The sequence below is a fragment of the Cygnus olor genome, chromosome 4 (assembly GCF_009769625.2).
Source record: "Cygnus olor isolate bCygOlo1 chromosome 4, bCygOlo1.pri.v2, whole genome shotgun sequence".
Taxonomy (NCBI): Eukaryota; Metazoa; Chordata; class Aves; order Anseriformes; family Anatidae; genus Cygnus; species Cygnus olor.
Window position 1 is genome coordinate 13,898,339 of NC_049172.1, and position 26,966 is coordinate 13,925,304.

At 43.6% G+C, this 26,966-nt stretch overlaps 1 long non-coding RNA gene across 1 annotated transcript; it reads left to right on the forward strand.

Annotated features, from left to right (window-relative positions):
- The first annotated feature begins 50 nt into the window (after window positions 1–50).
- Window positions 51–26,808, forward strand: LOC121069519. Its single transcript, XR_005819475.1, has 4 exons — window positions 51–171; window positions 1,351–1,384; window positions 2,088–2,213; window positions 26,701–26,808. It is a non-coding gene; the product is annotated as an uncharacterized LOC121069519 (long non-coding RNA).
- The last annotated feature ends 158 nt before the right edge of the window (window positions 26,809–26,966 follow it).

Consider the following 26,966-nt stretch of genomic DNA (forward strand, 5'->3'; position numbering starts at 1 on the left):
ATTCATAGGAATTTTACCCACTGTTTACCTTTATGCACTTTTTTTCTTCAGGCTGTAGAACCAAATACTGTTTTGCTGTCTGAAGAGATCTCAGCAAAGGGACAGGAGTTAAAGAGGAACGATTACATTGTAAAAAGTCATAAAACCTTCCAGGATTAAAAATCTCAGGAGGTAAATGTGTCAATTTAATTGAATTAAAATATTCCAAACCATTCCTTTCTCTGTTTGCCACCTGCCAGCATGCTACAATTCCCTGTGCAGAGTGTCATGGGTTGGTGATGCTGCAAATATACATGTGTTTATAATGTGTTTATAATTGCTGAATAAGAAATGCTTATCTTAAACTCAGACCATGGCAGGAAAGAGCCTCTGAATTGATTTTTTCATTTTTATAGTCTCCATTTTCTTTTGCATGTTAGGTTTAGGCCAGCATGCAAGAGGGAGTAGGAATAGATAGCCCTAATGAGGAGGCAGCCAAGGAGCTTTCCTGAGCACATCGTGGGGTGAGGCTGATTTGGGCTGTGCTCCACTTAGCTGTTCTGCACCTCTCAGGATGAATCCTCACCTTGGACACTGTTGTTCAGTCATCTAAAATGCAAATTCCCATTATCTACTCATTGCCACAAGGGTGTTTTTCTCATAGTGATGTTTGAAGATCTAAAAACATTTTCTGGGAAACTGAACAACCAAACAGGTCATCTCTTAGCAAGGACCAGAAAGCCTCTTACATGAGCACAAATCGAGAGGATTTAAACAAAGCTCCCTGACTTTACATCATGCTACTTCTGCATCCATGCTACAAGTTACCTTTGCGTGTTACTGTCCTTTAAAAGCGAGGCTACCTTGCAGTCAGTGAGTACATTGTGCTTAGTCATAGTCATTGGAAATTTGCTTTCTGTTCCCGCTAATTAATGGCTTTATACTAAAAGAGGGAAGATTTAGATTAGAGATTAGGAGTAAATTCTTCGCTCAGTGGGTGGTGAGGCACTGGAACAGGTTGCCCAGAGAGGCTGTGGATGCCCCATCCCTGGAGGTGCTCAAGACCAAGTTGGATGAGGCCCTGAGCAACTTGATCTGGTGGGTGGTGTCCCTGCCCATGGCAGGGGGGTTGGAACTGGATGGTCTTTAAGGTCCTTTTCAACACAAGCCATTCTATGATGCTGTGGATATAATCAAATATAACCTATGTTTCTGTGATTCTAATTGATAAAAAAACAAACAAGCAAACAAACAAAAACCCTGAGAAACAAGGTTTATTGTAGAGTTTCTTGTAATGTTTAAAGCAACTGAGAAATGGGGGATGATAAGAGAGAAACAGTGGGATGTTGAAATTCAAACTTTTTTCCATAGGTTACACTGTGGCTATGAGGTGATTTTTGTAAAGGTAAGTTTGCCGCCTGGACACCCTTTTCTGTGGAAATACAGCCAAAGCTGAACACCACTGGTTCCATGGCAAATGCAAATAAGTGCTTTTCCATATGTATACTTTCTGCTGCATTTTCTAGAATGATGATAAAGATGCTTAGAGAAATATGCTTAATGATTTTAAACACTTTTTATAAATCGAAATAAACACCTCTATAAATACTGGGGAATGTTATGGCAGTTTAAGGCTGATGTAGGAATATTGCAGTTTTTCTTTGGCTTGCTCAACTATCTCATTGACTTAGATCTTTTCACTGCGTTTTTGTCTCATGGGTGATTTTTATGACGCTTAATAATTTCCTTAAATATGTTGGCACAGATGATTTGACACAGCAAGTGGCCTCAACAAATCATCAGCAAAATAGGCCTCTTTTCTCTGTAATTCCCATAGCTAGGAGAAAAAAATGGAGGGATGAAGGTGGAATAGTCCAAACAAATGTATTTTGGTCGGTAACTTCTACCCTCTTGTTTGGACTCTGGAGCCATTATTTCTAGAGTCATTGAAGCAAATAATGTTAAGAGTAAATAGAAGTGTATAATAGAAGAAAATCTCAAAGATTCTTCTGTCATCCTTCCTATTTTTATAGGAACTTTTGATGATTTTCTTGCCAGTCTAAGACAGACTTTGTTTTGTCTCTCATCTTTGTTTTAATTCGAGACAGCTTCAATATGGAGCCACACACACAAGAATGCCAGAATGTGGACCCTCACCTTGTTGGCAGTGGTTTTCCCAAGTACACTGGCTCCTGGTTAATCCAGAGGTTTTAAAGCAGAGCTTCAAGCCACAAGTAGGTTTCCTATGAAGCTGTTCAGTAAATGTCTTTCCACAGAGTGTGAATTGTAGATAAAGCAATAGGTGCCAAGGGGTTCAGGCTGTTAAAATATGCTTTCTGTTTTACATGGGTAGAAGGCAAAGCAGTTGCAGCTCAGACACAAGAGAAGGATATTTTTAGTTTCAGGAGGAGAAATGCACAGTGGTGGAACTGTTGATAAAACAAAGGATGACGGTTTGAAACCTGGAAGGGGATATAATATGTGAATCTGTAGAAGGTACAGGATACGAATCAGGCACAATATTCCTGGAAACATTGTTGAATTTAGGGACTTCTTTGTGGCATCAGTATATGCTTTGGGCACCTTGGAAATTCTAATCTTATTCATATGGTCACTTCTATAAAAGAAGCCAAAAATAGTTTACAGCAAATGAAAGCAGTAGTGAAGCAAATGTAGCCCTTTATGTATTCCCATACTAATGGATTCGCCAGACTCTTTAAAACTACAACATAGTGTGGGTTACTGCTTCCTCTCCGCCTCAGCAGATAGGATCTACAGCTCCTCACTTTAAAACACTAGGAATAATAAAATGCATTATTAACAAGTAGTCGATTAACAAATAAATGCCCCTCTGGTAAATCCAAAAAATAATGTTTTGAAATACTGCCACCTTCTGATAAGTTTGGGACAGACAACTGAGTTGCAAGGAATTTGTCATTTTTTTTTTATCAACAGTAATAATTCACTTCCTGATTTTCTAATGTTAGAGACATGTTGCACCATCTGTTGCAGTGCTAACTTTCACTCTATGTGAGACTATGTACACTGTAGTGTAAAGCAATGAAGAAAATGTAGTACGATTTCTTACAAGTGATGGGAGAAACAGCATGAAACTTGCTTGTAGTAAGGAAAAGCATTTTGGTGCTTCATGTGTGAGTTTAAGGATTTAAAAACACAAAGCCTATGTTTTAAATTGTGTGTGTTAAATGCATTACAGTATTGGGGATAAAATGTTGGTCTGACCTGCAGGCTGAGCTTGGCCAGGGGAAAGGTATGTGTACTTTGGGTCTTAGAGAAGAGGACTTCCCTACTCCTGTGTAACTCCTGTCTCCAATGTGAATGTATCATTGAAGGGTTAATTCTTTTTAGCAGTTTTACTTTGCTAACATTCAGATGATACTTGTCCCCATACCACCTTTGTGTATATTTTAATTATACAGATGGTGTTTTATGTGTCCAGCCCCATACCATTACTATATTACTTAAACTTGGCAGTGATAGTTGGAAATAGCTTTCCCCAAGCTGGCTTTTTCTGGCAAAGTTCATCCAGTTTCAGCTTTCTAAAGGTCCTTTGTGCAGTGACAATATATATTGTGTACCTAAATGGCTCGCATATCATTTAAATTCCCTTGATAGGGAAAGTCTGCTTGGCAAAGACAATAAGCTTTTAAAAGTACTAGGAATTAATACAAAATCTAAGCTAATGTGACCTTAAAGTTACCATTTCAAACTCTCAGAATTTAGGCAGTCTGAAACTTAAATTTCTTTCGATTCACTTGGATTTCCCTGAGTCTGTTGGGCTCCTGTGAGATGGGGATGTCTGTGCCATGCTCCACCTGTGGGGGTGTTACAGACATGGCTGATGCCAAGGTCCTGCCTGCACCACGTTTTTCCTAAAGGATGCCCTAAAAAAGTGTTTTTATAGTAGGCACAGTGTTTTTTCCCTGGAAAAATGGGTATTTTGAGATGGTGGCTGAGAAAACAGCTTCTTCCTTAAATTGTTTGTTATTTGGGATGTTAACAGGACTTCCAGAAGCAAAGAGAGACAGTGACTCAGAAGCTGCAGCATTGCTTTCTTGTGAATTCATCCCATATCATAACTCTCACCCTACTAGGAGGTTCTGTGACTGGGTACTATATGCAGCGCCTAAGGGATACATGGTAGGAGTATACAGACCTAAACAGATACGTTCCAGGCAGAGGGGCAGTACCAGTGGTTGGGCAGGGAAAGCACATCAGCTGTCAGTGAGGATCAAGGCCCTTCTTGCAGTCGGTGTAAGTGTTTGGGCATTTTATTTATGTTCTCCTATTAATCAGCTTCTTAGACTTATTACTACACATACCATGGCCTTGTGTTTGGCTTGATTTTTTTTTTTTTTTTTTGACTTTCAGTTTTCCACCGGGGTAATATTTTAACTCATGAGCTGATTTCAGCCTTATTTTAGGGATGAGAAGTCTGCAGTGTGCTGTGTTTCAACAAAGTTTCTGAAAATAGATGGGCAACTAAAGGAGTCTAACCCATATCAGTGCCCCACTAAAGGGAAAGACTGAAATTTGAACTCAACTATATAATTGTCCATCAGGGAATCCATGTGCGAGACAGATGTACTGAATGAAAGCACTTGGAAACCAGGCTTCAAAAGCTCTTCTGTGTATGTATTGACTTGTATGTTGGGTTTGAAGGCTCCAAAGTGGGTAGAATGGCTTGTGTTCAGCCAAAGAAGCCAAGTCCTGCAGCGGGACTGGTGATGCAGTCTGTCTGATAATGGCAGGGGAATGTCAAGCTCTGTTACCTGCAAAGGGAGCACCTTGGAGATGAAGCCTGCTATGACCAGTAATGGGCCACTGGGAGAGACAGGGGGAAGGACTTGTTTGTGCCTGATTCACAGCTAGGTGTATTTTGTGAGTTCCCATTCTGCTTAAACACGACTTTTCCCTGTAAAAATTATAAGGGATAACCGAGCATTTAGCCTTTGGGAGTTTGTTGCCAGGCCCTAGAGATCGGTTGCAAAGCTGTAGATGAACTTGAGTGACATTACAAACCGAAAAGAAGAACCCTTTTCTCATCAGAGAGGTGAGTACACTTGACTCCTGAACATCTGCTTAATGCAACAGATGGAGCTGTGCTGCCTTCTGTCATCCCAAAGAGTTTATCTTCCTGGCTGAGGTCTAAGTACAGGTTTCTTGTTTCCAGTTCAATATAGAAAAATGTCTTCTGTAGACAGCAAAAATTTCATCTCTTGAATTTTGGATAAGGGACTATCCCAAAGCTGAGTTCCAGAGCTTCCCAGACTCTGATAGGTGCAAAAGACACAAGTTACACAGCCAGATCTGATAGCCAGCTCTGAGTGTCTTTAAAACAGACCTTAACCATATGTGCAGTGTGCCTCTTCTGCTGTTGTATATCGAGCTCAGGAGAAGGCAAGTAACATAATTGCCTTCAGCAAAATTGTCAGACAAGGAAACCTTTTAAAACTACATAGAGGGGGAATGTAATGAGAGCCCTGGAAGGAAGAGGCTAAGAGAAGAAAAATTGGCAGGGAACATTAACATATACTTTTAACAAGTCTTTTCACAGAAAGAAGAATGACCCAGAGGTTTGACTGTTGTAGTTCCTACTTCAGTGAAAGGATTTTGTATGTGCTGCGTTGTAGGAGATAAATGCTTATTCCCCCTGTGTTATTTTATATTTCAGCTTGGAAGAGCAAGAGGAAGCTTTATTTAGACTATTGAATCCAACCCCACAGTAATACAGCATGTAAAACTTCCAAGAAGTGAAAGGCATGCAGTGCTCGCATTGCAGATAGTTTTAAGGATAACTCCTCAGCTGTTATAACCGTATGTCATACTAGTCATGAATTATTAGAAATGATTTGCTACAGTCTGCATTCATATTACCTCCCAGGGACCTTTCAGACTGGATTTTTGGAGAGAGATGTTTCCTGAACCTTTTTTTTTTTTCTTCTTTCTAAAGAATACTACAGATTGCAGGACAAATCAAGGTTTGATAGAATAAGGACTCCAGATTTGAATTGCCGACTGATACCTAAGAGTTAGAGTTAAAGAGTGCACCCTCTGGGGACAATTACAGATAACTATCCACGAGGACAGTTATATCTTGCAGCAATTCCCGTTACAAGTGGAGGGATGATTGTTTGCTTTATGATAGAGGTAGATCCCACTGAGGAGCACTCTTGTAGCCTGTTCCTCTTCTGAGGGAGTTTTTTGGAGAACACCTGTTCTCACACAGGCGTGTGAGAGGAGTCCTAAACATCTTCCTTCTAGGTGAGCTGGAAGCTGTGGATTGAAAGCATCTTTAGGTAAGGGCAGGTGGTGGTCTCCTGGGCCTTAGTGGTTGAATATAAACCTGCAAATAGTAATCTGCAGGTTTAACATAAACCTGTGAAATGCAAGTGAGTCGTATGTTTTTTGTGGTGGTTTTAGGAGTCTGCATGGAGGCTCTGTGCTCCACCCTAGTTGTTTCTTGCTGTCATGTACCTTTCTAGAAAGTTTTCTTTATCCTTCCTCTTCCACTGCAGCCTTTGCCTGCACATTGAGCAGCTCACAGATCACACATAATAGAAAACCTTTGCCAGGAGATCTGCTGTAGGTGGCTTGCTCTGAACATTGCAGATGTTACCATTGCTTTTCCTTTCTTTTCAAGGTTGTCATTGCCCTTTGAGGAAAGTCTTGCCCGAATCTAGAAATGCCATCCATCCCATGTCTTCTTGCCCAGATCCCAAATCTTATCTGTCCTAGATGGGCATTGGTAAACAGCCTGGATCCCATATTCCTCCAGGCTGGGGCAGCTGAATCACAGCTAACCCTGTGAATACAGGGAGGGCAAGACAGTGATGAGCAAGGTTTAGCCCTTTGCTCGGTCTGTATTTCTGGAGTCAGTAGGGATAAGGTGTAGCCACCTGGCTCTTTGTGAAAACCTACTGCACACTGCGTGGTGCTTCTAGGTGTGATATAATAACCTGGTCCTCGGTGATAGGGGAAGGAGTCTGATGAGAAAAGCTTTTCATATGGAGGCGTGTGAATAGAGAAGTGCCATAATTAACAATAATGACCAGTGCTGGTGACATTCCTTTGTGGTTAATAGCTGGCGGTGTGAAAAGCCCTGAGGCAGAGCCTCAGGCTGTTAAGTTAGCAGGTGAATTGCTAGGCTGTTTGACCTACGGTTCATTCCTAATATAAATGGTGGGGCTGTGAAAAACCTGAGCAAAATGTTCATGAGGACGGTCAGGTTTGCAACAACTCTTTAAGAAGATTCAGAACTGTAAGCATATCTTGCCCCTTCCAGAGGGGAAGAAAAGCAAGTCTTACACAGCTGGGAAGGTGTAAACAATTATCACAAATTCTGCAGTAGAAAGACTGGAAATTTCCATCAGTAGAGCCATTAAGGTTGCCCCAGGATAAGTGGGGGGACTGAAAAAAAAAAAGGGGGTGCTGAAAGAGGTGACTGCGCCTGGACTATCCTTTCCTGCAGTGTTTCCATGCCTGGATATTTGTTCTCCAATTCTTCTAAAAAAAAAAAAAAGAAAAAAAGGCTGGAAATGGGCAGCTGGTACTGAGTGATTCTGCAGGCAGGAGAACAGGGCTTTGGACCAGGAGCGGGCAATGGGACAGCTCTTTGTCAACCAGACCCTGCAGGGGTGTTTCCTGGGTGTAGCTTTTATTGGTGGTTCAGAAATAGTTCGTATTCTGCACAGGAGGTCTTGCCAGAGCAGCCACGTTGCCGATGGCATTGTACTACCACCCCACCCAGGTCTGGCAGGGTGGGATGCAGCAGCCAGGTAAGTCTGAGGCTATGCCAGGGGGGCTCCTGTGTCACAGGCTGAGCAGGGTAACTTTATTTGATGCAAACGCATTTCAGACTGAGAATATGGTTTCTACAAGTCCTGGCCACCCCAATAAATTCAGCTTTGACCAACTGGTGTGGGGGAGGGAGAGATTTTAGGGGACCCTAAATATTCAGGCAAGCAAAAGCCAATACATTGTTTTTAGAGTGCTGATTAAAATACTCAGTCGTGCTGAAGTTGGAGTGGAGGTTGTTCTTAAAGCTTGTTTTTGATTACCTGCTCACCACAAAATCCATTACTGCCCACATTTAATCCTGACTGTCAAAACCATTTGTCTCCATACATTGCCAAGTGAATAGCTACAGATGTTTATTGTGCTGAACACAGGGAGACATGCTAACAAATCTGCTGTAACAAGAAGCAACCCATTACAGCACGAGAAGACTTTCCTCTGAAACAAATATCTTTAGACTTCAGTCTGAAATACAACCTACTGTCGTGTTTTCTGCACAGCTAGCAATTTTACTCTATGGCACAACAAATCTCCGTTTGAAAGAGCTGGGTTTTATACTCCACTCGAAATTGGACCTGCTGCAGCGGAGCGTATCAGAATTAGACTGAAGGAGTGGGCTCCTACCTGTAGTTGAGTTTTCACAAAGCTCTGCGGAGAGAGCTTTTGAATACTGCCTTACTCTCCAGGGTCATCGGGTTTACAAAGCCAAGCCATACCGTTAATACTGTATGGGTGCTGCTCTAAAGCAAAAGCCAGGTGACAAGTCCATAGCTGGTATGAAGAAGTACACCACCAGGCATGACATTTTAAGTAGTTCTTTGATGGCAGAAAGATTTGTCCCAGTTTGAATTCATGTGAGATCCCTTCTTTCTAGGTGACAGTGGCCCCTGCCCAGCCAGGCCTATCTACCGGCGCTCTCCCATCTCATGTCATCAGAGCATCTTACCTGGTGACTGCGCAGTTCTCTTCACAGCTTCTCCTATCTCATTCCTACTGTTGACTCTTAGCATCTTGCTGAAATTCTGCTGGATTTTTCTACTGGATGCATGGCACATCTCTGTCACCCAGACCATTTCTGTATGAAGTACGAAACCCTGGCTTCCACCACATGAAGAGATACGACAAATTAAAGAAAGCAGAGAGTTTCTAAGTCCATTTTATTTTGTTTGTCAGGTCAGAAATGTAAAGCTAATGAAATCATTATCTGCCTGTACCTTCTATACCCCCTCCAGCCACTCTCCAGTAACTTTGCCTGTTGACCAGTTTCACCCAGAATTAACATAGGACAAAAATTTTGTAGATACTTAGTTACTGCATGAGTCATGAAAATATCTTTCTGTACCAGGTTATCTGTTAAAAGCAAAGACTGCTATATGTACCTGCCTGTTAGCACACTAGAGAACTCACAGGGAGGAGATATAGCCCCCATTTCAGGAAAATTTCTGCAAATTAGACAGCAGAGTTACCAAAAAATAAACAAAAGTTATGGCCAGGCTGGAGTGAGTCACCTTCTTGATGTGTTGTTTGTTTCAGTGTGGGCCAACTTTCCTCACCTCTTATGGGCTTTTTAGGAGTGATTGTTTTAAGGCAAATACCTGGTGTACCATAATACAGGTCAAGGGATAAAACACTAGCAGATTTTTAAAGTACTGAAAGCAAAGTCTCATAAATAGTCTGCTGGGGAACTTTACTTGGTGGTCTTCTTCAGGTTGGCAAACAACTGGATTAATCGATGTCAGTCTGCACAACCCCAGGCTGTGCGGTGACGCCACTGGAAACAGACTGCAGCTTCTGAGTTAGACTGCTGGAGGAGCACCTTTTAAAATATCTCCCTTCTTTCACCTGTGTGGTTTTCAGTCTGCCTCTGTTCATGATCCTTTGTTTTGGCTGTGAACCTCTCCAGTGACATCCCACCTGCTGAGCAGCTGACGTATCGGTTTGTTTCTATGGAGTTAATATTAAAATTAATGTAAAAGAGCAAACCCCAAAGATTAAATTAAAATAACAGAAGAGATATTACTCACTAAAAGGAAATGAAATGACAAAATTAAACCATAGACCACCAATTAGATTTTCCATGGAGCTCAGGTCCTATTAGGCAACAGAGCAGAGGCACTGAAGGGCTCGGCCTCTCCACACTCCCCTGCTTTTCAGTATGAGCAACTGCATATAGCCTGTTTATGGATCTGGCTCCTTACCCTTGGGGTATTCATCCTAGTTTGTCACCAATTGAGGAGATGCAGCCAGGGGGACCTGGCACAGGTCTTGCTGTGTGTGAGCAGGCGTGGGATGGGGTGGCTTGGTGGGAACAGGCCCTCTCCAGACACCAGCATTGCTGTGGAACTTCCTCTGTCAGCATTAGTACAGTCTTAATCCTCAACAAGTCTATCTGTTGGCCTGACTCCAAATTTTTTATTTGTCAAGGGCTGTAGTCTCATCATGAGGTGCATATTTTAGTGTTTTTCTAAGAATGAATGGATTTGTAGTTCCTCTTCAGGCCAGTATTTCAGCTGAGACCTTGGTAGCTCCCGGTGTGATCAGTATTACATTGATGCTCAGCAGATACAGTTCGGCTCCATGCTACATGAGCAAAACAGTGTCCTAACAGTACTGAGGGCTATGAATTAATTACCAGGTATAACAACTTGGTTCCTTCCTATTCTAGGGGTTGAGGCAAGGACAGGCTTCTCTTCTGCTCTTCACACAGCAGCACTCACAGGGTACAGGACTGCTTGGCTGTGATGTGGGGGACACAGGTGGGCGAGCATTTTAGGAGCAGTTCTAGGTGGGTTCTTTAACCTGCAGGTGGAGCAAAGTGGCCCTGAGATGAGAAGGTGTATGATGGGCTGGGGAATATTTATGACTAGTAGGGTTGAGTTGCTGTCAAATCTGCAACAGAGGTGGAAGTATTTTGATAGGGCAACCTTGTGCATCTGCAGAGAAGTCTGAAGGTGAAGATAGGCCTGCATTCAGGTTCTGCCCCTTCCATTCTTTTTTATTATGGTGTTGGGCAGGGCCTTTCTTTATCATGGCCACGTTTGTAAAATGAAAACTTGGAAAGGACAACTTATAATACCTGTATGTAGCCCTGTGGTTACCCCCCTGTTCTTGACTGACAGGTCCCCTTTCACACAAGGCTGTGCTGTAACTCGGTGCTGTTCCCTTGGCTGGAGGTTTGGTTCCTGATGCCATGTGAAGGTGAGGGTGCCATAGGGCTGGCATGGACCAGGTGGACATAATTTGGCAGGTATGTGTATGTGGCACTGCCACAAAGAGCTCGGCCTGTTAGATGGTTTGAACTGGACGGGCCCAGCATCTGAGGAAGTACAAGGTCTTTGTTTCCCATTTGCATGGCAGAAGGAGTTGTTAACTTGAACATATGTCTTGGGAAGAGAAGGAAATGTGCTTTATTACCTAGTCTATACTAGGTGGGCATAGAAAAGAGATGAACTTCTGTCATCATGTGGGACTGAAAAACATAAGTGCTGAGGTGGCTTATTCATCTCCACTCCCTCTGTTATGCCCTAAATTGTTACGTCCTTCCCCAAATGTATTTCTGTTGGCACAGTAGGAAGTTGGTGTAACATAAAATATGGGCTAGCTATCCTGTAACCGCCTTTATCTCATTCACTGTATAAAAAGCTACTATCAGTGATTAGTCACCATCATAGTAAGTATGTATTCATTACAGAAATAATGCGCCATCTGAAGTCCGACACGACCTTTGAGAAAGCAATGTGTTTAAGCACATGGATAATCAGCTACCTCACGCTGCAGTACAGGCATCAGCAGTGGCCTGGTACCTGAGTTCTGCTGAGCTCAGGGGGATGTTTGGGTTGTTTGCTTCCCAATTTTTCCAGAAATGTCTCAGAAAACTGATAGAAAAGGCTGGCGATGGGTCTCTAATGCCAGAGAGAGCTCTTCTGTTCTGCTGATGCTGAATCCCTTGTTCCGGTTACTTGAACAGCTTGGCTGCTGTCTCCCATGTTTGGAGAGTAATAATCAGAATAATAAAAGAAAAGACTATTCCTGTGCAGTTATGGTAGGCTGTAACATTTTCTGAGTGACTTCACCCAGTCACATTACTACGGCCCCAGGAAGCCTATGTTTCAAACATGATATATTTTCCATTAACGGCCACTGCACAGCAATGAGTTTGACTTCAGGTAGGCACATTATATCAGGCGTACCTGATTATGGATCGTTGTGGTGAAAGCAGTGTGCAGATGCAGTTTCCTACATATCTATGTGAATCGGTAGGTGGTAACTCTGAGTATGCTGCATATTTGACCCAGATATGAACATAGCCAGCTAATCTGTCTCATTTAGCTGGCAACGTGTCTGAGACTGTAGGTGATATGTCTTGAATGGTGAATTGCGTGTCTGACTCAGCAGTTGACTAACATTTCTCATGCTGGAGTGTTTCATCTTCAATGAAGACTATATATATAGATACAGATATATATACACACATTTATATTTTTTTGTTAGCAGATGATCAAGCACACACCAGAATGAATCAGTCCTACTTTGTATGCAAGAGGATTTTTTTTCCTGTGCATTATTCCTTGCGCTCAGCCATTATTTTTACAAGTCAGATTTTGGGATGCATTCAAAGCCTGGTGGAAACCACTGACTTGAGGTGCTTTGGATCGAGTCCTGTAAGCAAGACCAGACATTTCCACTCAGCAGGAAGGACTGACTGTAGGGAAAATCCTTCATATACGTTCCTGCCCTGTGATCTATTAAGGTGTCCCAAAGCAACATTTCTCTTTTTTTTTCTTTGCCAAAAAACTATGTTGTATTTATCTTGGAATGGGATGAGATGGGAGGTGTGTGGCCTTGAAGCTGATACAATGTACAATTTTACTGCTTCCACAGTCTGTTTTTTTTTTTTTTTTTTTTCTTTTTTTTCCTAATATATTACTGCTGGATGAAACAAAAAGGTGTGCGTCTGTGACTGGCAAAAGCTGTTTGCAGGCTTTCTTGGCTCTCAGCACAGAGAAGGTCCAGCCCCTCTAAGAAGGAATTGTGGCTGTTTTCTGCACAGAGACCGTACTCTGCCATCCCTGTAGTAACCTAGTCCTCTACCCAGCAGGGGATCAGTACACAGTCTTTCAACAGTCTGTGCTCTGCAGGATCGTGTAATTTTTCTTAAAAGGGCAAGATAGGTGGCAAAGTTTGGAAAGCTGACAGCGCAGCACTGCAGGCCAGTTACTGCTCAGCACCACTGGGGTGTTCAGCACCTCCAGGGCTGTGCTCAGGGCTAAGGAACAATAATACTGAAATGTGGCTCAGAGAGGAAGCAGGGCTGCCTCCCTGCTTGAGCTGGCAGTGCTTGAGGAGCCATAGGAGAGGAAAAGCTTATCTGGTGAGTTAGCAGAATGCCTAATGGGAAGGGAAAGTGATCATCTGATTAGCATTGGCACGTTATCCTCCAGCAGCAGGTTGCCTCAGGCAGTGGGCACAGAGCTATTCATCCCACACGGGTTTCACGTTGTTCTGCTCCGTTCAGCTTCTGCTTTGTTTTGCTTCACTTATTTCACATTTGGAGGAAGATATAATCAATAAATGTTGAGTACAAGTTGTTTGGCAGAGGGCTGCACTGCTGCAAAAGGCAGTTTTTATTCTTTGTGGGCATGCATAGCTGCACACCTGTCTGCCTGTGCTGTTAGCATGTTTGCTCTTAAGGGTGCACAGCTTTTGATGTCAATGGGAATGCTCTCACTGCTGCTGGCCATTTTTTAATTTTTATTTTTTTAAGAGTTGAATCCCCACTGTGCAAATCTCCAGATGTGCCTGCTGCTGCTGAAGCCACACGAGTAGCAGCAACATCAACCCAGCACTTGCTGGTCAAAATGCTGTGGGTGGCAGATCCGTTAGTACAGCATGGAAAATGGCAAGCATGGGTTTATGTCACTCAGCCACCGTGCTCCAAGTTGCCTTTCCTTACGTGAGAAATCCAGTAGGCTTTCTTCTGATTACCAAAAAAAAAAAAAAACAGCAACTCTTTAAAGGGCAAGCAAAATGTTGCCTGAAATGCTGCTTTGCTGCTTGCAGCCATTCCCAAATCAAGCACGCCCGTTCTTTCTCTGTTAGTTACGGATGAAACTAGGAATGGGAAACTTGCCTCCACCTTACTTGAGTGTCCTGGTGCAGAAATTACCGTGTGGTGAGCAAACAGCCCAGCAGTGCAATAATGCTAGATGTGGGCCTTTTCTCTAAGAGCAGTTGCTGAGTGGTTGAAGTAAATCAGAGCTCTTCCTTGTTTGCCAGAGGAAAGTGTACTTCAGGAAGAGTTAATGCACGGTGTTTATCTGCCTTTCTTGGACTGTTCACCGTGCAATGGGGATGATCTGTGATGCTATCGATTCTCCAGCATTTACTGGAATGGCAGCAGGGAGAGCCCTCTTAGTTTAAAGCCTTCCTGGGTTTGGGGCATAAGACAGATTAGTAGAGGCATCTGTATGGCTCTGGTCCCCCTTGCTCGAAGTAGGCCCTATAAAAGCAGGTTGCTTGGGTCTTGTCCAGTTGAATGCTGAGTATTTTGGACAATGAAGATTCCACAAGTCCCTTAACTTACCCCTAACTCAGGATGCCTTCTTGTTGTTACAGGATTGCTAGCAGAGGAAACAAAACTATTTAGCAAATACTGGCACCTCTGCGACACTTCTGTGTCAGTGCTGGAGTGGTCCAAACTTCTTTAGGACTGAAGTCAAACAATATATATCCTCACGTCTTCAGTGAGATCAGAGATGCCAATATTGGCTATGTTGGAATCCAATATCCAGTGTATAACCTGGTAGGAACATAACTAAAATAGCTGCTAGTTTCTGAAATGGTTGCAGAAGAATGTTGTGGGGACCGAGCACAAAAAGAAAGCTTCCTTTGACCTTGTAAATCTCCCCTGGGTTACTGTTGCTGGGTGCTTTGAATTTGCATGTTTTTTTCTGAGTTTTATTGGAACTATGGAAAAAAAATAAAATAGTTGTCAGGTATCTTTGACAGTTCAATCAAGTAGGAAGCTGCCATCATGTATTGTGCTAAAACAATGACAAAAAATAGTTCTAGGTCATTGTGTTACAACTTACAGACAAAATGTGGATTGCTTCGCTTAAAGGTAGGATTCAAAGAAACTATGATACTGTTTTCAAAGATCTCATTAATCAAGATGATGTTTGTCTGTTAATGTTTCTGCGTCGTCCTTTCATTAAAATAATCAGAGTAAAACTCCTCCATACAGCTTCAGTTCCTCCCTCCAGCAGTAAGTGCATTAAGCCATAATTTTGAAAACAGATCAGTGACGTGGGCTGCCTGGGTTGAGGAACTGTAAATGAGACTGATTTCCAGACAGAAGTTGATCATACGCTTTCCGTAAACCTTGTCCATTTAAGTAGAAATACTGACTTCTATAGCTTTTATTTCCCTTTACACTGGTGAATCTTTTAAATTGAAAATGAGTTATTTCTTTTAATCTGACCAAATATTGCAGTTCAGTTACAACTGCTGTCTGTGGAGGCAAGCCGTAGTGCTGCTGGCATTTGTCACGCAAGCGTGTGCTGCAGCACAGAATTGGTGCTGGAAATGTTCGTACCCACCTTCTCTTTTAGTGTCAATCGGAGTTGAGCTTCCTGTAATTAATTTGCATGTGGAAAACTGCCTCTCTGCCAAGAGATAAAGCAAATGATTTCGAGTTAGCACAATTATGTCATAAAGTGTATTTATCCAGAAGCCTGACTCTTCCAAAATAGGTTTCTCCGTAGTGCATATTAAGTGCTGTGTCCCTTTTGTGGTTTGCACGCCGTGGCTGCGGTAACTGACAGCTGAAAACATCATTGAGAGGCTGTCAAATGTGCTGTCTGCATAACTGGTGATAATCTAACCATTCTTCAGCTTCACGTATCAAACTGCTGGGATAATGCTCGTTATTGGCAACAGTAGGTGGAACTGAGTGATCCGGTTTGGGTGTCAAAGGCCTGTGATGCCGACAGGAATATTAACCTTACATCAAACCCAGCACAACGGTGGTGCCAGGCTGGAGCATAAGACAGGACCTTGCAAACCATCCCGTGCCTGCCTGGACCCTGCTCACAGGACTATTCCCAGCACCTGAGAGGAAGAATGAGCAGTAGGTAGAGGCTCCAGCAGCGATGCATCTAACTTAAAAGCAGGAAAGAGCGATAGAGACCGAACACGTGATGTGTGAGATGGCTGTGTGCTCTGCTGAGCACATTCCCAGTTGTCTTGCAGCCTTGCCACGCTGCAGAGGCTAGTAAAGAGCAGGGGATAGCTCATCTCCCATCTGGCCGCTGTTGTAAAGTCCTGCGCTGATAGCTGAGCCTTGCACTTGCTGTATTTTGTAGCGTTTGCAGGGTTGACATTTGAAATATCCTTGATTTAGAGCCAGCTTGCGGCATTATTTCCTGCAGCAAATAGTTCCCAGTTGCAGAAGGGACCGCGCTGCCTGCATTTTGGCAGCTCCTAGCCCCCAAGGTGAGCTGGGGAGGGAAGGTGTCCGACTCCAGCTTCTGTGTTACGAAGTGAACCACAGTATTGGGAACTGTTGCTCCTGAATCGCGAGGATGTCTGGGTGGCTGGTACAGTCAACTTGCTGACTGTTAACTTCAATGGCTTTTGGTCCTTCCAGATGCCAGTGCCATGTATCCTGTTGCCTTCACTGACTGCCTTCCAACACAGTTGCTCTGGCGACAGGCTTGGCATACTCTGCTTTCATAATTAGGGCCTAGATTATTGCAAGTTTTACGTGCCCTTGAAGGTCCGCGACTTTGGTTTCTTCACTGTGTTATGCTGAGATGATGCAAAAAGAGCAAACGGCGCTGAAATGTGGGGCAGAAATCTAACTCTAGCTACCTCTATGTGAAAAACCTTTAGGGAAGGGCACTGCCAATTTTTCTTTTTTTTTTTTTTATTTTTTGCAATTACTTGGAGCTTCTCAGCAGGGAGTCAGCTAACAATATCCAGAGCAACCCAGCGAGCAAGAAGCATAAAGCCAGGAGCTAAGCAAAAGACAGAGATTTCATTATAAATTAGTGTTGGAAATTAGAGCCAGGCTGTGAAATAACCCCAATTAAAATTCAGAGAGCAAAGAAGAGAAAGCTTACCTAGTGACCCCTGCTTGCTGCATAGGGTTAGAGACGAAGCTGTGCTACTTTGGTATTCTAGCAGAACTTGTGCTTCACTGAAATCCTCAGGAACTTAATGGAAAACCAGGGGCCTGATCCTTAATGGATGAAAAGCAGCTTAACCAAACTGACACCAAGGTGGCTAAACTAATCTATGGGATCCATACTCGCTGTGCCAATGTGGACAGAAAAAAATGAAATGGCTCTTATTTTCTGGTAAGCCTCTGTGCTGGTCTATATGCATCTGTTCAGTGGGTCTGAGCTGCTCAGGAATAGAGGCAATGCTCTTGAAATTAACTCCTGGTTGAGAGAAACAGATGCGTAATAAATCAGATCATTACAAGATGATTTTTTGTGGTGATTGTTTGTCGAATTGCTTTCGATCAATTTATTTTGCCAATACAAAACTAAATTGTTCCCAGTTCAGATTTCTAACGAACATTAAAAAGCTAAAATACCAAACCAGCAAAGAATTAATACTGGAATTCCAATGCAAGAGCTCCCTAGAAACAAATTCAAAGGCAGACAAATAAAACAAGAGATTAAAAAATACAAAATACTGCAATTTAAAAAAAAAATCACTGAATTATTGATACTGCGTAGAAAAGATGTCACAGCAGTGCTTCTAATCAGCCTGATTAAAAAAACACACTATCTTTTTTTTCCCCCTCCTTTGATGTCAAGAAGTGTATTGTAAACTTAAAAAGATGTATGTAGTTCAAACAGATTGATCTGGAAAGTTCAAAGATACTGTAATTTTCCGAGTATTTATACTTTATCCCATGTGGTCAAAGTATGTTGCGTGTATACACAGCGTAATCCTTTTAATACTCTTGTAGGACTGCAAACAGAGATGGCTCTTGTACAGAGTGAAAAAAATTACTAGCCTCTATAGAACAGCTCCATGCTGACCTTCTTTGTGCTGTGTCCGTACCCAATGCAATCAATGCAGTAAGTGCCTCACTCGCAGGAGTACTTTGTTCTCCCCAGTTGATTATTTTGTTATAAATTTACATACAGACTTTGTGAGCTGCCTGATAATTGCGGCACCAGCTGGAAAATTGGAGCTTGAGGGCAGGCTCTGGACCCCTGCTCTCGGAGCGAGGCTGACATCCTCACGGCCAACGAGGTGCACAGGGTTCGTGGTGGTGATTTTGGTGAGTGATACACCATCCAGTCGCCCTCACTGGGTGAATGTGTTCGGGCAGAGCTGCCTCCACAGGAGGCTGATAGCACTGTGCTACTCGGTACGTAGGGGGCCAGAAGGAGTGCTGCCAGAGGGGCTCTACCGATATTAGTTTTTTGCAGAGAGAGGCTCATGTTTTAGCAGGCAAAAATGTTATTTCCCTAATGGGACGGGCCAAGGTTTTCCATATATTAGGTGCTGTATAACACAGAGAAGCTTTCTGCCCTGGCAGGGAGTTCTTGCCTATGCTTCTGGCTGGCGGAGCAGCACTAACAGCTTCTGCTGGTGGTAGTGAGTGATGGTTATAGGCTCTGCTGGGGCAAGGACTTCTTGAACTGACTTTCCTATTGTGAGTGCTAGATGTGCAAGGGGTTGGAACCCCTGCCCTAAAAACTCATTTAAGTAAATGAAATGGAGAAAATACCATCATTCCCCTTTTGCAGAAGAAAAATTCACTTGTAGACCAAAGGAGTACTTTAAGGCCCAGTGAAGTAGATGGAAAGGCAGCATTAAGTCGTGGCAGGTTTTGACAAGTTGCTTAGGGATTTTGTGTCTTTGCAAAGGGCTGACTGATCTCAACACTGTCAAGAAGAGATTCAGAGCCCTGCCTCTAGTAAAGACAAAGCTGAATTTAAGGACTAGTTTTAAGGATTAAAATCTTACAGATTTTTCTCTTCATTATATGTAATTCGAGGCAGAATTTATTTAGATTTTTTTTTTCACAAGGAATGTCATGAGTAAAATAAGACACTTGGGTTCTTCATCTTTTTATGAAAGCTCTCAATTTATTTTGACATTTCTGTAGACCAGTGGCCTGTGGATGAGCCTGCAGAACGGGCCTTGCTTGCTCAAGGTCTGTATCAGGGAATAAACCCAACTGGCATAATTGGAGCTACATCTATTTACACCAGCTAAAAGATGTGACCCTCTGATCTTTGATTACTCTGGCGAAGCAGGATGCTGTAAGGCAGGGATTTTTCAGTGGTCCTTTATCTGCTTGAATTGCCTGGCCAGCTTCAAGATACAGAGGCTGTAAACAAAGGGAAATTGGGACGGCAAACCGATCAATTACAGAATATTGAAAAGATCAAGGAAGTGGCAGCAGTGCTGCTAAAGCCAATATGGAAAAGCCTTTTTCATCCAATAACCCCATTCTCGTGACAAAGGTTATAACAAGATGGAAAATGGCACAAGGTGAATGCATTCTGGTGGCAATGATTGCTGTGTGAATTGGGACTGGGTTGTACTTCACCCACTCTGCCTGTCTTCCCTAGATGCTGTATCCCAGGCAACCCAGGCAGAAGGTGTTATATTTATTGTGTCCCCGTTGCTTTTTATCTCTCCTAGCGAAACCCGACATTAAATTCTCTCTCCAGCCTCCACTCTCTTAAACAAGCAGGAGCACGTGGTAGCATTGCATTCACCCAATTTCCTAGTTAGACCAGCAGAATCTATTTCATTCTTTTCTGTTTGAGAAAGTCCGTGCGGCCGGTCTCTATTTTCTTGCCCAAATTGCCAAAAAAACGGTAGCATGTTTTCTGCCTCCTCACGGCCAAGGGGTTACCCTGTGCTTTTGGAGACAGCCTTGGTTTCATTGCCACTACGCTGGAGTCTGAAGGCCTTAAAAGAGGCAAGGTATGGAGACTGTACCTAAAGCCTCAGAGATGGCACGGTACCTGCCTGGAAGGGGTAACGCTTGCCCTGTCTGTACTGGATCTGCTGCATAGCTAAAGGCCTTGTGGTTAAAAATACATACAAATAAAAGAGGTGTCAGTCCATTGCAAGATTCCTAGGTTCAGCTCATGAAATTCTTTCTCTTTTTTTTATTTTTTCTGCCTTGAAAATGTTTCTTTGAGCCATTGAAAAGGCTTTTTACATCCCAGAGGTTGTTAGCAAAAGGAGGTGTGGAGGGAGAACCCAGCTTTGGCAGTAACAGGATCAAACTTGCCAGGTCATACCGGTATTATTTTTGATACGTTAATGGATGTTAAGGTCATCTGGGTAAGATCAGAGCTGGTAACCGGCAGCGAGAAAGTGACAGCTTCTTACAGCTGTCCTTGAATGGAGCTTGTGGTGCAGCTATTCTCTCTCTGTGCAAAGTGTAATGTGTCAGCATAAACCAGTGCCTGCAGGCTGTTGTGGTGGAAAGTTTCACCTCCAAGGTGAGAGGTTGGAGTGCTTTAACCCAGCAGGCAGCTCAGCACCAAGCAGCCGCTCGCTCGCTCTCCCCATGTGGGATGGGGGATAGAATTGGAAAGGTAAAGTATGAGAACTCATGGGCTGAGAGGAGGACAGGTTACTAGGTAAAGCAACAGCTGCATGCACAGCAAAGCAAAACAAAATAAGGAATTCATCCACTGCTTCCCGTTGGCTGGCAGGTTTTCAGCCACGTCCAGGAAAGCAGGACTCAACACTTCTAATGGTATCTCAGGTGGGCAAATGCCATCACTCCGAACATTCCCCCCTTCCTCCTTCTCTTCCCCAGATTTTATTACTGAGCATGACGCCATATGGTATGGGACATCCCTTTGGTCAGTCTGGACCAGCTGTCCTGGCTGTGTCCCCTCCCAGCTCCTGCTGCACCCCCAGCCTCCTCGCTGGCAGGGCAGCACGAGAAGCAAAAAAAAAGCCCTTTGCTCTGTGTAAGCACTGCTCTGTAACACCTAAAAGCATTGGTGTGCTATCACCACTGTTTTCATCAAAAATCCGAAACACAATATCATGTGAGCCTCTACACAGAAAGTTAACCCTGTCCCAGCTCAAACCATGACAGTACTGCTGCTGATCTGGGGGGCAGCAAACACAAGCTGAACACTTAACTGCATGCGCAACAGCCACAATACACGGGGTCAGTTATGGGATAACAGCTTTGGGATAAGCTTTTGTCTAGTCCTAGTGGGCCACTTTCCTTTTGCTCAGCTCAAGCCTAAATCATGCACCCTGACAAGGTTGGCTAAAGGATGCACGTCCTGATAGGGTCCCAGTGAAGGCTCCTGTTTCTTCCAGGCTGTTTCTTGCCCCCAAGATATGTTATCCCTAGTGAAATCAAGGCTTTTTTCTTTTCTTCCAGCAGTCACTGCCGGGTACCTGATGCCATTGCCTGTAAAGGGAATGGCAAAAAGAAAGGAAGAAGTGTCAGCCAGAGTCAGAAACAGCTCTGTCTCTTCTGAGAAGTGATTCTTCAGGGTTTCAGGGATTCTTCAGGTCTTCAGGGCAGGACTGTGAGACGCAGCTGAAGTCCCAGTCTAAGCACTAACACTAGCTTGTGAGCTGCTTGCTGTCTTGAATCTCTGGTCACTGCTCAGTTCCAGTGGGCTGAGGGTGGAAGTGGAAATGCCTGCAGCCTGCAACTGCAGCTTGTAATCCTGGCCTGGAGGAGCTTAGCTGCTGCTGATTGAAGATCACGTGCAAGCAGATAAGCCAGAAGAGGATCACACATTCACAAAGCCTGAGAAATCCTGCTCTAATCCATCAGGGCTCCAAGATGTAAAGCTGAGTGTAGCAGTTTGCTCTTCAACATAAAATTCCAATTCCCTTTTGTTTTGCCTGGCGTTCTCCTTCGTGGATTCCTCCACACTCCTCGGCACACCAAGGGTCAGGACTTTGGTGCTCCTTGGCACTTATCTTAGCCTAGAAGAATACAGAGGGTCCTTGCCACATGCCTAGAGGAGTCCTCATAAGGCAGCTAGGGAAGAAAGAAATTCCCTGCTCTGGTGATAAGAAATGCCTCCTTCTGTGCAATGTTCTGATTTTCTTCATCCTTACCAGCGTCAGGTTGTTCCATTCCCCTCACTGTGGATGATCAGCTTGTAGCTCAAAAATCAGGGCTGCCATTTCAGAGCCCTTTAAAAGCTCATCCTTTCGTTTTGCCTCGTTCTGCAGCTAGGCCAGGACAACAGCTTGTTACTGTTTAAATAAGCCCATCCATATTTTTCCATGAAATTCTCAGTCATTTAAGCCTGGTGTCTGGTCACTGTAACATTATTATCTGCTCTCTATTTAAAGGCTTTGCTTTTAAACCTAACTAGAGTGTAACACCATTATATGGTCAGAGGCTCCCAATGGAGAGAGAATTCGGAGCCCAATCTGCCATTTATGGGGAAGGGTTGGTTTGTTTGTTTGTTTCGGTATTGCTCCTAGACAGCAAGGCCCAGGAGGAGGATTCTGCACCATTTAGGTGAAAATAAGGGATATCAGAAGAAAATCTGGAGCAGGGTTTGTGTATGGTATCATATGCAATATTTCTCTGGAGCAGGGTTTGTGTATTGTGGTATATGCAATATTTCTGATGCTTCCCTAGAAGAAGCTGCTGAACAGCTTGTCTGTCAAGTCCTGCCTAACGGGACATGCTACCACCCTAGACAGAAAGGATATGCCCTAGCCACCTTGTCTTGGGAGGCCAGCTCTAAGTCCACTGCAAATATGGACACAGATTGCAGTGCTGTTGGCACCTGCTGACCCAACACAACCTGACGCTGCTGACTCCTTGCCTGCCAACTAAAAATTACAACTCATTATCCTCCTAGCTCGAATCATTCAGCTTCAGGATGCACAGGGCCTTTGCATCTCCCTCTGGGGCAGGCCTTCAGGTTGCCTAAGCGTGTGGTAGCTGTCCTGGCAGAAAAGGGAAACTCCAGATCCTGAGTGCAGTGAAGTCCTGGGAAGCCAAAACAGGACCACGTGTGGCTTTGGGATTTTGCTTTTTCCCCTTTTATGTTTTGGGCGCTGTTTGCCGCTCCTATTTGCATTAGAGCTTACGGGCGCTATATGCCAACTAACAATACGTATGTCATGAAATCGCCAGCTGATACACAAGCCAAACTGCCGTAGTGATCCTTGGGTTGCATTTTTGTAACTGACTTGAATCCAAGGTTCACAAATTTTAAGTAAACCCACGTTGGCGGAGATCCATGTACAGAGAAGTATGTCACCATTCTGCTAAGTGACTGGCTCTTCCCCCAATAGCTCTTCTTTGGTCTCCTCCGAGGCTAAGTCAACTGTGGCTTCAGGGCAGGACATGACAGTCCAAAATGAGCTGAATAAAACTCTCCAGAATATCTCCCCTCCTCTCCATTACCTTAAAAAAATTAAACTTCTGTTTATTCTGAAGGGCTTCTGTTGCTCTCGAGCCATATCTTCTAATGGGTTTCTTAGAGAAGCATTTTTCTCTATGCAAGTAATTTATGCCTTACATGCCCTCAAGCCATTTTTTAATTAAAAGAAAAATAGGAAATTCTTGGCCCAAGTAGGGGGCTTATGCTGTTGATTGACTACAGTGAAGAATTCCATAGGAGTGTTGAATTTTGCACTGTCAGATATGAAATCAGCCCTATAAGTATAACCCTGTCCTGAGGCTGGGATTTTTAAAATGAGTTTCTTAATAAGAAAGGGAAGAAATAAATTTGACTTTGAATAAGCATAATGCAATTTCCCTTCACACAAATTACTCCTTTATTATAGCACAGATATTCACATTTATCAGTCTGAATGCTTAAGTCATATGCGGCTTCATTTTGCCGGACTCAGCTCGGTCCTGCCTAAGAGAGAAAGCATTGCTAGGGCAGCTTAGTTCATACAGGTTCACCCCATCCAAAAGAGGTAGGGACTGTGTGGTCAGAGCAGTGGTGTGCATGCAGCTCGTCTTGGTGGTTCCCATGGGCATGGGGGGCATCCTCCACTGCCATCCTGGTCTTCATTTATGGGAGAAACCAGCCTGGTTTTTGCCCTCTTCTCCTGACAAGATAGTCTTTAGGTTTAATAGAGAAATGCAGGCAAATTTACAGGGTTGTCATCAAGCAGACTATCATACACTGGTTGTATGACCTTATTTCCCTACCTTTGCTACCAGGACACGGTCACATAGGTGCCAACCCACTAGTATAGGGCTGGCTGCCGTGGGTGAGAGACAGGTAGCAGTACAGGGGGCTGGTGAATGTGGCAGGACAAGTCCAGTGGAAATGGGGACATTGGGTAAATAAACCAGTCGGGAACCAGTTAATGGTAGAGCTGCCACTCCTCTCCATCAGGAGTTGGACTCGATGATCCTTGTGGGTCCCTTCTGACTCGGGATATTCTATGATTCTATGATCTACCTGCCTTATATTATGTGCTTTCTCACAATGGGCTGACTTCATACCAGTAGCTGGGGGAGAAAAAGGCTTGAGATCATCACTGTTTGCTATATCTTCCTCTTTATTTCTTTTTTTTTTTTTTTTTCCTTGTTAAGGCTGACTTTCTTAGTTGAGAACAGGCTAAGTATGTACAAAGCAACTCAGCAGCCAGTGAAGATAAAGCCGGGGCTGTCAGAAAACGCCAAGTAGAGGTATTTTTTGTAGGCTGAAATGAAGGATGAGAGAGCCCATTTGGATAAAAAAAGAATTAACCTTGAACCTCTCCCTGAAGTCTGATTCAAACATGAATCTCATTTGTATTAAAAAGGAAAAGGGAAAATATATATAATTCACTTAGCTCTTTTATGCACTGTCTGCAGTTTCTGGTTGGGGCAAGTGATGAGCTAAAGAGAGAGAGCGTAAGAGAAGGTGTTGAGTACAGACATCACCTGCATGGGGGCAGGAGTAGAGAGACCATTAAATTTTTCCCCAAAAGAGTGGTTTGTGCCTTGTCCTCTGGGTGGTATGCCAGGGCTGGTCATCAGGTGGAGTGTTGCCCCTTGAAGGCCTTGATACAGGTTATTCTTTGCAGTATAGAGAGGGATACCTGTGATGGCACCACAGGCTCCTTACCTGAGGGATTGGATTAACCCAAGGCTGTGCTTAAGATTTTGTGAGGTCCTGGTAAGGAATAGTATTCCCTATTGATCCCTGGTTTAGCTCGAGCATCTCTGCATGAAGCTCCTTTGCACAGAGGAGTGTTGCTTGTTGGATACTCTGCTTCACCCAAGAAGTAGTTTATGAGGGAATGGAGGAGCGAGGAGGAGAAATGGTGTATGATTCAGCACACAACCAAGCAAAACAAAGTTGCAGGTCAGACAGGAGCGGAGAAATGAATCTGATTTCTTCTTGGCTGATGTGGCTGTGTGATGCTCCTTTCATCGCTCCTGAGCCAGCTGATTCCTCTAAGCTGAACTTGCTGATTCAGCTCAGCCCTTCGATGAGCAATGATCCTGGGAGTCATTTGTTGTGGCTGACAGCCCCTCCACATGCCAACCAGTCCTTTTGGAAGTGAGCAGTCATTTTTATGGAAAGGATTATCAAGGTACTGGCAGCCCTGTGGCAACAGGCTGTCCTCTGGCCCCTGTGGTACAGCCATAAATCACACGGAGAGGGACAGTGAGGAACTACCACAGCCATTAGCTGCTCTGCTTTTTTGGGGGATGAATGTTTTGCCAGTTTTTTCAAATCCAAAACTTGACGGGTGCCAGCTTCACACCTGATTTCTAACAGGAGGTGGATGTGTGTGTCAATATTGGGAAAGAAATGCACACCTGGGAGATGCATCACCAAGACACAAGGAGCTTGTGGGCTCGTTCTCTGTTTGGATTTTTGGATTTACACATGGTTTGGATTTACACATGATTTTTGGATTTACATGTGATTTGGACCTTGAGTGCAGCATGTGGTACAAACTAATGAGATTTACTACCAGGACTTAGTGGGCTCCTGGAAATATTGATATTGCCCTGGAGTCCCACCTCTCCGGTCAGCTCTTTACCCAGGATCTTGACTCCAAAGCACCGTGGCTTGAAGAAGGACGTGGCACAAAGTAATCTGTGCTCAGTTCTGATGGTTAACGTGCTCCCAATTACGTACACATTGATTTACAAAAGTGCTGGTGTATGTACTCATCCATAGGCCCGTACATTCATAAAATACCACGCACATATCAAAAATTTCCACTAAACTCCACTCCCACCACTTTCAAATACCTAAAGAAGAAGGGGTCAGAGAGGAAGAAGTTCTGCAGCGAGCTCTGAACAAGCCTACAGGGATGTCAGTATCCATGAGCTGGTGAACCCCCATGTCTGCTTTTGCCTTCAGGTTTACATTCCTCTTTTTCTGTGCTTGAAATCCTACCTGAAGTATATTTTCAGTGATAGGTGACAAGTGATTATCCCTTGGAGAGAGGTGGCAGCTCTCCTCCGGAGTCCTTGCTTTTGGTGTGAGCTGGGCAGAGCAACTGGGCTGCTTGGCTGAGAGGGATCTCAGAGGATGAGAAGGGATTTAATTTTCTTTGAAGTGCTGCAAGAGCAAAGTCCTAGAGAGAATTTCCATTTAGGCCACTTTTTTTTTTTTTTGATGGAAAAATGAGCTTTTTTCCTGTTTAATCAAAAGCCCAGTTTGCTTCAGCAGTTTTGATGGAAAATTTTCAACATAGGTCTTTGTTGTAAAATACCAACACATCAGAATTATCCCTTTATCTCAGCAGATGCACTTTCCAGAAGGGGAATATCTCAGGTGATGAAAAACACAGCAGCTTTGCTGCCTTGACTCAGTCAGACAGGTTTTTGATGACAGACAATTTTGTCTAAACAGACTCTTTTCATTAAAACTGAAATGCTTTGTGGACAGGTTTTGGATTTGCTCAAGTTTTCACCGCTTATTTTTCTTTCCATAGTTATGTGCAGCGCTGCCTTGTGTAGTGAGGGCGTGTGTAGTGTTGTGGGATCGAGTCTCTGCTTCGCCTGGATTCAAACTAGTTTGGCCTGAAATGATTCAGATGAAGCCAAGCTGTGGTATGAAAGGCTCTTGTTTCTGAGGCTGCTGGAGGTATTAGACTGTTTGAATCTCCCATCTGGAATTAGGAAGTGGTGTTTGATCTACAGAGAAAAATTTTGGCCTGACTCAGGTTTGCAGAATCCTTTGTGGGAGGCTGGTTCTTCC